The 13807-nt window shown below is 47.0% G+C and overlaps 1 protein-coding gene across 1 annotated transcript in view; it reads left to right on the forward strand.

The window, feature by feature from the left end:
- MED15 (mediator complex subunit 15) overlaps positions 1-13807 on the forward strand; it is an 87897-nt gene that overhangs the window by 527 nt on the left and 73563 nt on the right. The gene's annotated exons all lie outside the window — the stretch shown is intronic.

Genomic DNA, 13807 nt, shown 5'->3' on the forward strand with positions numbered 1-13807 from the left:
CGTGCCTCTCCTCCCCCGGCCCCCCCCTCCGCCCGGAAGGACGAGACGGGACGAGACAGGACGACCCCCATTCTGCGCTTGTGGATCCTTGCTGCGGTCTGGGAGGAGCTGCCGTGACTGGCTTTTTGACCTGCCGCTCCGCCCCCCTGGACATCCCCACCCCGCCGCACCCTGGGCTGGGTGACTCATGCCCTTTGTATGCGGCTCAGCCCCGGCCTGGGGGGCCCGTCGGATCTGGGGGGGAGTTATTTGAGGAGTGGGCTCCTTGTGCACCATATGGAGATCAGTGGAGAGGGGTGCGAGGTGCTCCGAGACTGGCTGCACCATCCCTCCCCTCCCCCCCCGGGGGAGGTCTTCAGGACCGCGGTGGGGGGGGGGTCCTGCTGCCCTCCGTCTGGCGGGCCCCCCCAGTCTGGGTGGGCCTGGCCTCGAATCCTGGCTTTTCCCCCAAGCTGGCTTTGGGCTTCACCTAGCAGGACCCGCAGGTTTCCCCCCTCCTGTAACGTGGGGGGCGGGGAGGCTTGGACCCCCCCACTCTGCCTCAGTGCTTTTAAAAAATATTATTTACTGAGGCCTTTGGGGGTTCAAACCATAGTCACTTCATGGTGTTTTTGGAAACAGGAGCATTATCCAGTGGAAGAAGCCCCCGGCCCTGTAGCGTGGGCACCGGGTTCAAAGCCCACACCCGCCTCTCCTCACGTTTATGAGCTCCAATGAGGCACAGCTCCCCAGGTCCTTCTGTGAAAGCTGGGGCTTGAACCAGGCGCCTTCTGAGGTCACTTCCAGCTGGGAGCGGCTGTCCGGGTGGAAGGCCTTTGCTCTGACCTTCCCCTCCACCAGAGGCTGGAAGGACGGGATTGCCTTTGGCCATTTGGGCTGTTTGTGCTGCTCACTGCGCTCACCTACTGGGAGTCAGCTCCTGCTGCAGAGCTTCCCAAGCTTCTCCACGTTTCCCTTAGCTGCTGCTTCTTCCCCCAGGCTTTCCCTGTATGCCAGATCTGCTGGTGTTTTCCTGGGAGCCAGCCCTGGCTTGATTTCTGGGGCCTTACCGAATGAAGAAAAGTCAGGCTTTCAATAAACGTTAAGCTGTGTGCTACGCACTGTGCTGAGCATTGGGTTACAAGTTTGGAAATAGCACAGTCCTTCCCTCAGGGAGCTTAAAATCCAGCATACAAAAGGAAGCTGGAAAGCAGGCGAGGAATGAGGGGCTCCCTCCTTAAATGGAGTACCTAGCTCCACCCTCCAATCCAAGGGACTATAACGATAGCTAACATGTATGTAGTGAGTCTTGTGTGCCACGCACTGGGCTAAGCCCTTTATGATGCTCTCGTTTCATCCTTACAACAACCTTCATTTTACACATGAGGAAACTGAGGCAAACAGACATGGTGATGAAGTGAAGTCCCAAGGCAGATGGGATCTTGCAGGATGAGGAGGTTTTCCCAATAATGAGCTTCTGGGGTATGGGAAGAAGTCAGAGAAATCTCGGAGTAGTGAGAAGGAAAGCATTCTGCTGTCCAGTGCCCGGTGCCTGTCTTGGCCTTGGCAGCCCAGAAAGCCTGGAGAGGTGCCTGCCCTGGGGCTAAGCAGCTAGTAAGAAAGAGGCTAAAAAGAGGAATTTGAACTCAAGTCTGTGCAACAAGTTCAGGTGAAGGGCTTTGGCCTTGTAGCTGCTTCCACATCTTCCAAATTCCCCTCCCTTGCCACCGATCTTCCAGTGACTCAGCACCGCTTACTAAATCAAGTCCCAACTCTGGCATGCAATTCATCAAGGGCTTATGAAGTGCCTACTGTATTGGTGGGGCTAAGAGACAAAGAGGAGCCGCCTCCTAGGAGCTTCCTTCCCTTCTCTGCTCAGACAAAGGCCACATTCCTCCAGAGGAGGAAGGGCACTCATGGGCTTTCCACCTTTGTGTGGTTCCAGCTCACGATGGCAGCATGAATGAAACCTTCTGTGAGCTAGCCAGAGTGAGCGCTTGCTTTTTCCTGGTCTCTGAAGCTCACTGCCAGGCCTCCTTCATCTGTTTAATGATTGGACTGGACAGCTTTTGAGATCCTTTCCCATTCTAGATCTAAAACCCTGTGATCCTTTTCAGGTGCCTTCAGCACCTCGCCCAGTGTCTGGCCAGTAGGAGCATTTAGCCAAGGCTTGGCCCTTGTTTCTTGATGGGCCATTTTCTGTCTTCATGCTCTCTCTCCCCATGAACTTTACTCTGGAATGGACTCCTCTCCAACCACCACCTAGAAATCCTTCTATTCTCCATGACTTTCATTGATCCTCCTCAGATGGAAGTCAATCCTTCCTGCCTCCTTTTGCTTCCTAGATTTTAATGTGTTGTAACAATAGCCAGCATGTACATTGTCCTTTAAGGTTTAGAAGCAAGCTCGTGGAGGGCAGGAATTGTGGTATATTTCATTTTGAGATCTCCAACCAATCAATCATCCCTGGATTTATTAAGCACCTACTATGTGCCAGGCTAAGAGCTGGGGATGCAAAAAGGTGACAGTGCCTACCCTCAAGAAGCTTACAGTCTAACGGGGGAGACAACATGCAAATAAAATATCCAGAGCAGGCTATCAACAGGCTAAATAGGAAATAATTATCCGAGGGAAGACACTGGAATTAAGGGGAGTTGGGAATACTTTCTGTCAAAGGTGGGATTTTAGTTGGGACTTAAAGGAAGCCAGGAACTTGGGAGGTGAAGCAAAGGAGAAAGAGCCTGGGAGTTTGGGCATGGGAGACAGGGGAGAGAATGGACAGAACTGACAGATGAAGTGTCCTGTTTGTGGTGCAGTTGGGAGGCCAGTGTCTCTGGGCCAGAGAGTATATGTTGGGGAGTAAGAAAAAAGGCTGGAAAAGTTTCCCAGAGGCTAGTTTAAGAAGGGATTTGAATGCCAACGAGCATTTTGTATTTGCTTCTGGAGGCAATAGAGAGCCAGTAGAGTTTGAGTCTTGGAGTGACAGGATCAGACCTGTGTTTTAGGGAAATCACTGTAGTGGCTGATTGGAGGATAGGTTGGGATGGGGAGAAACTCCCGGCAGGCTGACCTGAGCAGCTAAAGATCCAGGCTGGAGCAGTAGCAGTGTCAGAGGAGAGAAGGGGGCATATTTCAGAGATGCTGCAAAGGGGAAATCGTCCGGCCTTGTCAACAGCTTGGATATGGGGAGGTGGGGTCCAGGATGTACTCCTGGGGTGAGAGCCTGGGGAACTGGGGAGATCATGTTGCCCCCTCCAGTAATAGGTAATGGGGCTTTAGGCAGAAAGATAATGGGGTTCAGTTATAGATGTACTGAGTTTAAGATGTCTGCTAGACAGCCAATATTTGAAAGGTAGTTGGAAATACAAGATTGGAGGTCTGCAGAGAGAGTGGCCTGGGTATAGTAGATACTTAATAAGCCTTTTAAAAACTGAATTATTTGGAGAACAGAGCATATCTTGTGGGGTCAGAACTGAAGTCAGAGTTGTTGGGTTATTGCTTTAGAAATCTTCGTTCAAGTATTACCACGTGAGGGAGATTTATGTATGTTCAGTTTTTAGTGTGGAAAATACAGAGGTAGTTTGTAGAAGTCAACAGTTCGTTAATTCCAAAACTCTTAGTTTATTCCCTAGTGATTCTCCTAGAACACCCCTAATTAACAGTCCAGCATGGGAATCATATGAAGAATTGAAAAATCATACAAGACCCTGGGGTGCTTTGAATAGGTCCAATACTTGCTTTGAGTGACTACTGATTCTGAGGACCTCTTTTGCTCCAAACCTGTGGAATGCTGTGGTTTTGAGCGAGTGCTGGAGAGCAGATGGCTGATTTTAGCCTCCCTGAAGGCATCCTGGCCAGGCAGAGTACCTGGGAGTAGTCGAATTTTGAATGCTTTTTGTTGTTGATATCTTTCAGTTTTAATCACTGTTTCCAGATACATTTCTTCTTCTTTACCCAGTAAGTCATCTCTGGTTACAGAAGAAGTGGAAAAGAAAAGGAAAACAGAAGTTTAGCAAAAGTAAATTCCGTCAGTTGAATTAGGACAGCATATGCAGTGTTCCATATCCAGAAGACCCTCACTTTTCCAGTGAAGGGAAGGCAGAATCCTGGTGGCTAGCTGGGAGGTGGCCTGTGGGAGGGTGGAAGATGCTTGTGGGAGATGCTGAGGTACTAAAATAAGAAAGGAAGTCCGACAACTTAGACTGCGACCTAGTCTTAGGGAATGTGCTGCTCAGTCACGCGGTGGTCATTCTTTAGGTCCCTTATCTTTGCTGAGTTCTGTGCTAGGTGTTACGGGAAGAAATAAAAGGAAACAAGTCTTCATCCTTACCCTCACTCACTGATCTTATAGTTACAGGGAAGCCAAAGGGAGCACCTAGTTAGAATGCAGAATGGTCAGCAGAGAGGGTCGAGGGGTGAGGAGAGAGGGGTCAGAAGGCTTTGTTGAGGATTTGGCAACTCTTCCCTAAAATTACTTGGAAGGGTGGGTGGGCAAGGTTTAAAGAGGTGGGAGTGATCAGGTCTTCTCAGCCAGAAGAAATAGCCTCATCAAAGGCAAGTGAAATCAGAGGCTGGGTTTGCCCAGGGGAGGGTCCAGTTTGGAACATTGCATATTATCTCCCCTGATAGAATGTCATCACCTTGAAGCCAGGGCCTGTTTCATTTTTGTCTCTGTATGGCCTGTGCCTGGGGCAGAGAGGTCCTTATTAAATGCCTGCTGATCGTTGATGTTGACAGGAGGAATGGTGTGAGATGAGGCTGGAAAGGTTTGGAGGTGTCACATAGGTTGGCATCCATGCTTAGACTGATGCCTTCAATGCACATAGAAAGGTTCAGATGAGGGGTGGCCTTGGGAGTGAAGAATAAGTTCTCTCTTGGACATGTCTTGTTTGAGATGCCTCTGAGATCCGTCCAACTAGAGATGCCTAGCAGCTGGTTGGTAACATGGGACCTGGCACTGAGGAGAGACTGTGAGGAGGGTGAAGACCCAGCAAAGGAGATGTTGAAGGGAGTGCTCAGAGAAGTGAGGAGAGAACTTAGATCAGTGAGTGCTCTGGGGAATTGGGTGATGTGCTTTCAAATAGAGGAAGGACTGAACGACCTAGGCCTTTGCCCCTAGCTGGTAGCTGGGGTTGCACAGGGTGGTAGCACATACAGTGAAGCGGGGAAGGAAGAGATTTGGAGTAAGGAAACCTGGCTTTGAGCCCTGCTGGAAGACTGGACAGTTCTGCCCATAAGCCCTCAGAGCCTCAGTGAACTTTGGTAAATGGGCATGAGAAGGAGGCTTGTACCAGCCACCCCACAGGAAGGATTGTGAGGAAAGTATTTTGCAAACCTTAATTTGCTTCCATACATGTAAGCTGCTGCTGTTGTAATTACAGGTGCTCCTTATGGTCGTCCCTTCTGGTGTTAGGACAAGCCACCCTCATGTCTGTAGAGTGCATGGAGCATGTTGTGTTACAATTGACGAAACAAACTGCTTCTGAGAGGTTGAGTGCCCAGGCCACACATCACATACTCCTAAAATAATTTTAAAAGGTTTTTTCCAATTACATGTAAAAAAGTTTTAACATTTATTTTTAAAAATTTTGAGTTTCAAATTCTCTGCCTCTTCTTTCCCCACCTCCCATTGAGAAGGCAAGCAATTTTATATAGGTTATACATGTGCAGTCATGCAAACCATATTTCTGTACTAGTCATGTTGTGAAAGAAAGCACAGACCAGAAAAAGAAAGTTAAAACAGTCTGCTTTGGTCTGCATTCAGATTCTTTTTCTGAAGCTGGAGAGCATTTTTCATTATGGGGCCTTTGGGATTGTCTTGGATCATTGTATTGCTGAGAATAGCTAAGCCATTCACAGCTGATCATTGGACAATGTCACTGTTATGGTGCACAATGTTCTCTTGACTCCACTTTTTATCAATTCATATAAGTCTTCCCAGATTTTCCGAAGCCATCCTGCTTGTCATTTCTTATAGCATGATAGTATTCCATTACAATCATATACCACAACTTGTTCAGCCATTCTCCAGCTGATGGGCATCCCCTCAGTTTCCAATTCTTGGCTACCACAAAAAGAGCTGCTAGAATTATTTTTGTACATGCGGGTCCTTTTCCTTTTTGTTTTTTATTTCTTTGGGATACAGACCTAGCAAGGATATTGCTAGGTCAAAGGGTGTGCACAGATTTATAACCCTTTGGGCGTAGTTCCAGATTGTTCTCCAGAATGGTTGGACCAGTTCACAGCTCCACCGACAATCATATACCTGTGTATTCACCGTCTCTCTTACAAGAACAGTGAGGAGACTGACAGCCCAGTTTTTAAATGGTTGGGGGAAAAAACTCAGAAGAATAATGTTTTATCATCCCCGAAAATTATATGAAAGTCATGTTTTAATGCCCACGAATAAAGTTTTATCAGAACACAGCCACGCTCACTAGTTTCTGTTGTCTGTGGCTGCTTTTTCAAGAGCAAAGCGAGGTAGTTCCTACCAAGACCCTCCACATGTGCTGCTCTGGATGCTCGGCACTCCTGTAGCACACTCGAAGTGGCAGTGATGCGGTTATAACTCCAGCAGCATTTTGAGTGCCGTGCGTATTGCCATAACATTTGATTTAACAGCGCATACTGATTTTGTCAAAACAAGAAAAGGGGAAAAATTATTACGATTTTTTGAGCTCAGAGCTAAAATTGACTTTTTTCCTGAATGAGAACAGCCCTGAATCACTTTAGCAAAATCCTGAATGGGTGTGGCAATTAGCTCTTGCTGCAGACTTGGTAATGTTTCTTAGTGAATTCAGCCTAAAATTACAAGGCAAAAACAGCATTTATCTGCAAAGCTTCTGCTGCAGTAAACTCAGTTCAACACCAGCAAACATGGCTTGAATCACAAGTAATGCCAAGAAACATTGTTTTCTTGCGCTGCTGAGATGGAAACAAGAAGCCAGATTCCCATTGCTGCACACATTTTCAGGGGTCTGTTTGCCAAAGTCAGACTCCCATTCTGGCTGGGCTTTCTCAATTCAGATGCAAAAGAATTTCCATATTGCAAAATCCATTTTAACTATTCTGTTAAAGAGTTGCCACCCAACCTTCAATTGGAAGTGATTACCCTGTAATGTAATGACACACCGAAGGCAGATAACAGGAGAAGACTCTAATAGAATTCTAGAAACGCCCTAAGCAATGAATGCTCAGTGAAAATCATATGCTCTTGTACTGATAGCAGCATACAGCAATACCTATCTGTGTGAAGAGACATTTTCAAAAATGAAATATGTAAAAAAAAAAAGCTCATCACACATCAGCATTAACAGATGAGCATTTGCATTTGAGTTTGATGATAGGGAACACCAGCTTTGAATCCCAGGTAAGCAAAATGTAACTTCCTCAAAAAGAATTCCACTCTTTTCTGTCATTAGTAGGCCTATATTACCAAAAAAAAAAAGTATTCAATTATATTTTGAGTTTTGTGGATAGAAATTTTGTGGAAATTGGGGTTTTTTTGTTATTTAAGTACCTATATAATATCCTCAATTTTTCTTCTTGGTCCACAAAGCCTAAAATATTTACCATCTGGCTCTATACAGGAAAAATTTACCAGCCTCTGTTGTAGACAGCTAGACTGCCAAAGCACCATGATCTCATTGCTCATAGGATTCAAAGCTGGCCAGGATTTGGGCTAACATCAGACCTTTTCAGCGTTTCTGCTCGCAAGATCCCCTTACACTCTTAAAAACTATTGAGGGCCCCCCTCCCCAAAAGCTGTTGTTTATGTGGGCTGTATCTTTCAATATTTGCTATATTAGAATTGCAAAAATTTTAGTGTTACAGAAAAGTTTTAACCCAGAGGGCTTCTCATTTTGCAGAGGAGAAAGTAGGCAGACATTGCTTTTGGAAAGACTATGTCGGCTGAATTCCCTATGATCACACCCCCCTGGCATGGCTATCCAGGCTATCCAGGTCTCCCATTACAAAGATTCTTAACCTTTTTCATGTCCTGGCTCACTATGGCGGTCGCACACAACATGAAGCACTCGCCTCTGACCCAGATGCAGGACCCCTTGGGTCATATGGTGCTTCCTGTTTCCTCCCTCCATACTTTAGTCAGCGATCCTCATCTCCTGGTGGCCAACCTCTGAGCCCAGGTTGGCTGATATTTGCACGGCAGATGACGGCATGGTGTCCCCTTGGTGCAGTTTGAGAGAGCCAAGTGTTACCTCTAGGAAAAGGAGTGGGAGGAGGAGGCTGGGTAGAGTAAGCGACTATGGAACCAAAGAGAGCTGGAAATCTCAGTCAAGACACTGTATATGCTAGAAAGGGGGGCTCCTGAAAGGAAGAGGCCATCATAGATTGAGCACTGGCTCTCTGTGCCAAACACTGGGCAGAGGGCTGGGGATCTAGAGTCTACCAACAGGCAATCTAGGTTTTTTACAAGAGAAATGAATGGGCAGGTGGAATCCAAAGAGTTCACAGTCCAAACAGAAATTTGCATGTTTATAGCAGTAGAGCAAAAGAGAAGAAACCAAACTCCATCTAAAGGGGTGTGGCCTGGGAGGTGGAAAAAGCCAAAGCCCCACCAGAAGGGGAAGAGCCGGAGACAAGCATAGCCATAGCAAAAGCCACATTCTTTTCCCTTGGGAGCTGCCAGACTGTGAAGAAGGGCTGGGCTGCTGTCTCCAAGGGTCCCAGCTACACAAGCAGTTTTCCAGCTAGTGCAGACTGACTGGCACCTGTCTTGACTCCCACTGACACGCAGACAGTCCAGCTTGGGATACAAGCAGCACATTATGTCAGTTCAGGGGGAGCTTAATCCTTGACACATTCAGGGCCTCCTGCATACTGTGGGTCCAGTGTTTTTAGAAAATATGGCTATTTAAAAAGACAAGTTCAGGGGACCCCCCCCCCCGCAACATTCCTTAACAAGTCAAGTGAGGTAGCTCCTTCAGTGAGTCAGGTTACGTTTTAGTAGGGCAAGGGAGTCTCTGAACTTGTTTTTAAAAAATATCCTGATCATTGTATTTCAATACCATTGATTTTCTTTGTAATCCCCGTGTATTTTGTTTTATGCATTTAGAAACACTCTTCTAATAATAGCATTTATAGAGCTCTTTGAGGTTTACAAAGCACTTTACAAATATTATCTCATTTTATTCTCACAACAACACTAGAGAGACCGATACCCACTTTATAGATGAGGGGATCCATAGACTTCACCAGACGGCCATAGTGAGCCAGGGCATGAAAAAGGTTAAGAATCTTTGTGATGGGAGACAAGACCTGGGTAGCCATGCGGGGAGGTGTGATCATAGGGAACTCGGCCACGTAGTCTTTTCAAAAGCAATGGAAATGTTGATCTGATAACTATGCTCAGAATAAGAGGTGTGTGTGTGGGCATGGGGTATGGGGACGTGCGTGTGCTTGGCACCCTGGCTTTCCCTTGATTTCATCTAGAAGCAGGCCTCCTGCCTGCTACTTAGTTCATTCATCATTCATTCATGTGACAGCATGCAGATGGCAGGATGGAGGGGAAGGGATGAGGAGGTAGAGCGGGTTCTAGTGTCAGGCCTGGAGCTGATTGGCAGAGTTGTCTGAGTATTTCTGTGCTCCCTCTGTTACCAGTACAGATAGTGAGGCCTCAGAGCGTGAGTTCCAGAAATGAGGCGATGAACTTCCTCTGCCATTAGGAGCAGAGGTATCAAACTCACAAGCGTTCTGGGACCAGATTAAGATGTAATTGGGGAATGTTTAACAAAATAAATAGAACAACAACAAATGTAGAGAATGTTCTTTTTTGATTTCCTAGTCTATATGCGGCTAGCTTGGCTTCAATTTGAATATGACCCCGCAGTTCTGGAGGGCCAAGTGGGAGTCCTGTGGGGAAATGGGGTAGGCAGTGGCTGGTAAAGGAGGAACACAGTCTAAAATGGGTTGGGACACTGCTGCCTGGTTTTGTATGGCCCATGAGCTAAGAATGCTTTTTATGTTTTAAAATGATTTTATTGTACTTAAAAATATAAAAACCATTCTTTGTTCAAGCCATACTAAAAACAGGCAGCAGGCCATAGTTTGTGGACCCCTTCCCCCTCATCTAAAATGTTGAAAGAATGCGGTCATGATTTCAGATGAGCGAGGACTTCTTAAAGAGGCAGAGGAGAGAATTGGTTTTTAACGTGATCGCTTTGGGAGGATTTGTCAGAAAAACAACTGAGCAGAAGTATAGAGGTACCATTCTAGTTCTTGAGCTGGTAGGGAATTCCGAGGACTTGGAGAACATCATCCAGTCCGGTCCCTTCATTGGGCAGATGAAAATTTCAAGGCTTGGTTCACAGGCTTTCTCTCTTCCCCAACGCTTGCCCTCACACCAGGGGACTTCAGCATCCCTCAAATCCTATAACCTCTCAGTTCTTCAACTTACTTCCCATGACCTCCATTGTACCTAGGCTGCACATAGAGATGGCATCACCCACAAGTGTTCCACTTCCATATTCAAGAACTCTGAAATTCCTTTGTCTAATCATAATCTGTTGTTCTTCCGCCTCACCCCCTGGTTTGCAGCCCCAGACTCTATTCTTATGACCTTCCAGATCTCCACCAGGCCTCACTCCTGCAGAGGCTGTACTCTTCTCCCTTCCCCATCTCAATTCCTTGGTGAGTGAGTTCAATTTTACACTGTCCTCTTCTCTTGAGTCTCTTACCCCCTTATATTGCCAGTCTTGCCCTGTCAAGCCTCAGCCATGGATCACTCCCATCACCAAGCCTTTGAACTTGCTCACATGCTGCTGAACAGAGCAGAAAACCATGAACCCAATCACTGTAAGTTTGTTACATTATCTGAACTGGGTCCTCACTGCAGCAAGGCAATCTATTTACCCCTCTCTTCATAATTGACTCACTCCTCCATAGCAACTCTTCCAAACCTTTTCATCCCTCCTTAAACTCCCTATGGTCCCTGCTCTTCCCACCCTCTCAGATGAGAATCTGGCTTCATATTGCACTGACAAAATTGAAGCCATTCACTGAGATCTCCCTCTTTTCCCTTCCTTCTCAGTTGCCTTCCCCTACTATCTCCTCCTTCAGCTTGGTCTCACATGAACAGGCGACCCTTACTTCTTGCCAAGGCAAGCCCCTCTACCTGCACAAATGATCCCATTCCATCCCATCTTCTCCACCACATCGTCTTTCTCACTCTTTCTCACTACTCTTCAATCTTTCCTGTCTACCGGCTGCCTCCCTACTGCCTACAAACATGCCCATGTCTCCCCCATCCTCCGAAAACCTCCACCTGATCCATCTGCCCCCAGTGGCTATCTTCTTAGAGCTCTGCCTCTCATGGCTAAACTTTGGAAATCCTTCTCCAGTCAGTACCTTCACCTACTTTCCCCTCACTCTCTTCTTAGCTCTCCAGTCTGGCTTCTGACCACATCATTCAGTTGATGAAACTGCTCTCCCATGTTACCAGGGAACTCTCTAACTGCCGGATCTTGAGGCCTTTTTTCAGTCCTTATCCTTCTCGACTCCAGCAGCATTTGACACCGTCGATCACTCTCTTCTTGATATTCTTCTAACGCTGCTCTCTCCTGGTTCTCCTATACTCTCTCACCTGCTTTTCTCACTCTCTTGCTGAATTTTCTTTTCATCCAGATCAAACCCATTAACCTCGAATGTCCCCAAGTACTCTCTCCTGGGCCCTCTTTTCCCTCTATGCTGTTTTGTTTGGTGATCTCGTAAGCTTCCATGAATTCAGTTATTATCTTTATGCTGATGGCTCTCAGATCTCTACCCCCCGTTGGACCTCTTGAACTCGATGTTCTCTCTTAAATTCAGCATGTTCAAAACTGACCTCTCCTTTCCCTTCAAACCTTTCCTCTCTTCCTGACTTCCTGTTATTTGTGAGGGTGCCATTTTCTTTCCAGTAACCCAGGAGACCTCTAGGTCAATCTTGACCCTCTCTGTCTCTCTCCCCGTCTCCCCGCCCTCATCTAATCACCTGTCCCTGTGGATCCTAATTTCACAGCGTCTCTCTTGTACATGCCCCGTTCTTTACCCCCTCAAGGCTGGACTACTGCTGTAGCCTTCTGCTTGGTGTCTCCACTGTGACCAATGCGCTACTCTCAGTTCTCAAATTGCTCTTCTTAAAGTGCAGGTTTGACCGTCGCTCCCCATTCAGTAAAGTCTGTGGCTTCCTCTTCTCTCGAGGATCAAGTATAAAATCCTCTGTTGTCTCTTGTAGCCCATCGTAAGCTGGGCCCTTGCTCCCTTTATAGGCCTCTCAAGCCTGACTCTCCTTCATGTGCTCTGCATCTCAGTGCCACTGGCTCTTTTGCTGCTCCATCTCCTGACTTGATTGTACGTTCTCACTGGCTGTCTGTCCCTCCCATCTTCCTGGCTTCCTTCAGGTCTTTGCACAAAGTCTTTCCCAGTGTCCCTCAATGCTGAGCCATCCCTCTGTTGATTATCTTCATCTCATCCTGTATAGATCTTGTTTGCACAGAGTTAGTTGCATGTTGATATCCCCATTAGACTCTGAGCTCTCGGAGGGTAGGGACTGTGGTGGTCTTATTATTTTTATTTTTTTTTTTCCTTTTTGTCCCTAGCACAGTGCCTGGCACACAGTAGGTGCTTAACAAATGCTTATTAACTGAGTGATCTATAGGAAGCCTTGGTGCGTAATGAATTCTTGATAACTTGACTTGAAGAAGCTAAAGGCCAGAGGGAGTCTGAGAGGTGCCAGGCTCACAAGGTAATTTGTGGTGTCAGGATCAGGATTCCCACTCACATCTGGGAATGGCAAGACTTGCCTGTCACTGGAAGGAAACTAGTTTGATTGGCATAGTGACTGTTGGGAAGTTACAGCTGGTATAGGAAAGGCGGAGATAACGGAAGGAGGTAGGAGACTATTTTAGTGGAAAGAGTGTTGGATTTTTAGAAAGAAAACCTGGCTTTGCTTCCTGCCACTGATTAGCCATGTGACCTTAGGCAATGGATGCGCATCTCCAGGCCTCAGTTTCCTGGTATTATCTGATTGGGCTGGACTCAGTACTTCTGTTCTCACTGCCTGACTCAGATGCCTCCTTTTCTTCTTCCTGACTCATCAGCCTAGTCTGTCCTTGGATCCCCAGGTGCCTGTGGGGCATTTCCTTTGGCTTTCTAGCTAGTTCCTTCAACCCCAACGTTCCACGTACCAGACTCTTTCAGCAGAGTATGGTTGGGAAGGGCCAGAACCAGGACTTCTGAGACCTGGACTTCTAGGTCTGTTGTTGCCATTATGTGCACTTGGGCCCAGCCAATGAATTATTTCCATGGTAGGTTCTAGCCAAACTAGACTATTAGCTGTTCCCCATTTCTGAGGGAAAAAAGCAGGCACAGTCCCTTCTCTCCTACCTGGAATGCCTTCCTCCTTATCTCTGCCTTTCTAAATCTTCCTCATCCTTAGATTCAGCTCAGCCTCCACCTCCACCTCCACCTCCACCATCAGCCTTCCCTGATTCCTCCCTGCCCTAGGTTGGTTTGAGATGAGGGTTGCCCTACACTGGTGCTCTCTCTCTGCTCACATTTCTTCATAGTATGCTTGTGTGTTCAGGAAGCACAGCATAGCTTTGTAGAAGGAAAGAGCATGGACTTGGAGGCTAGGAATTAGGAGAAGCCAGGGTTCATATTCTGCCTCCCAGCCTATTTACAGACCTACCTCTGAATTTCTCTCTTTCCTATCGTCTTTCTTTCCCATAAGCCTCTGCTCCAAGCCATTACTAATGGTCTACTGGGCAGAGAGATGGGTGTTGGAAGGGGAGGCCCTTCTCCCTTCCCATGGCTGGGTTTATTACCTGAG

The sequence above is a fragment of the Trichosurus vulpecula genome, chromosome 1 (assembly GCF_011100635.1).
Source record: "Trichosurus vulpecula isolate mTriVul1 chromosome 1, mTriVul1.pri, whole genome shotgun sequence".
NCBI lineage: Eukaryota > Metazoa > Chordata > Mammalia > Diprotodontia > Phalangeridae > Trichosurus > Trichosurus vulpecula.